This window comes from Pistacia vera, unplaced genomic scaffold (genome assembly GCF_008641045.1).
Source record: "Pistacia vera cultivar Batoury unplaced genomic scaffold, PisVer_v2 Contig891, whole genome shotgun sequence".
Taxonomy (NCBI): domain Eukaryota; kingdom Viridiplantae; phylum Streptophyta; class Magnoliopsida; order Sapindales; family Anacardiaceae; genus Pistacia; species Pistacia vera.
This window is the reverse complement of record NW_022196769.1, coordinates 414218-415382: the sequence shown is the minus strand read 5'-3', so window position 1 is coordinate 415382 and position 1165 is coordinate 414218. Positions and strand designations below refer to the sequence as shown.

General features: G+C 39.0%; 1 non-coding gene across 1 annotated transcript; it reads left to right on the top strand.

The window, feature by feature from the left end:
* The first annotated feature begins 328 nt into the window (after positions 1-328).
* Positions 329-435, top strand: LOC116119528. Its single transcript, XR_004126406.1, has one exon. It is a non-coding gene; the product is annotated as a small nucleolar RNA R71 (small nucleolar RNA).
* The last annotated feature ends 730 nt before the right edge of the window (positions 436-1165 follow it).

Sequence of the window (1165 nt, the reverse complement as noted above, 5' to 3'; positions counted from 1 at the left end):
ACGGCTCACATGACCACCTACACAAAATTCACAAATTAGTTAAGGAGTTTGAATAGAATTTACCGGCATACTTCCTAACTATTTCTGAAGTGTTATGAGTTAGGCTGAAATGGCTGTGTATGCATCAACTTCATCAAGACCCATAGATTTCTTCGGTTGCACCCTTTCATTAGGTCTTTGATAGCTATTACTTGCTAAAACTTCAAGCAACTCATGAGCTTCTTCCGGTGTCTTATTCTGCAGTGCTCCTCCCAAGGCTGTATCTACCATAGTTTGCACATTCACCATCAATCCATTGTAAAACGTTTGGACTTGCATCCAAACTGGCAACCCATGATGTGGACACTTCCTCAGTAATTCTTTGTATCTCTCCCAAGCCTCATACAATGATTCTGACTCTTCCTATAGAAACGATGTGATATCATTTCTTAGCTTTGCCGATTTCGTTGGAGGAAAGAATTTGGTTAGGAACTTTTGTGCTAAATCGTTCCATGTTGTCATCGTTCCTGATGGTAATGCCATTAGCCATCCCTTTGCCTTATCCCTCAATGAAAACAGGAACAGTCTCAATCCGATGGCATCATCTGACACTCCGTTTGACTCGAAAGTATCACAAATCTCCAAAAAATTTGCAATATTTGGATCTTCCTTCAAATCTCCTTTGAACTGTACCGACTGCTGTATCATCTAGATGATTGCCAGCTTTATCTCAAAATTGTTAGCTTGTACCGCTGGTCTAGTAATGCTCGACCCACTGCCATCAACTGAGGGAACTGAAAACTCCCTTAATGTTCTATTTTCTGCCATCTCAACAACAATAACCTCTGGTTCAACTGTAGCATCTCTTTCTCTTCTTTCTCTGTTAAGTCTTCTAGTGGTTCTTTCAATCTCAAGATCAACAGGAACCACTGGCTGATGTCTTGCTCTTCGCATAACCTACACAAAAAGAGAGTAAGAGTGAGATCACAAACCAACTGAAGGAACAAAAAAAAATTAAACAAACAACAATTAAAACAAAAATAAATTCCATTCTAGCTAACATAAGAAAAATTCAATGTTAACACAAAAATCAATCCCCGGCAACGACGCCAAAAATTTGATGCGTTGTTACTACAACATGCAATCATAGCAAGTGCACTAGTCGCATAAAGTAATAAAGTGATGA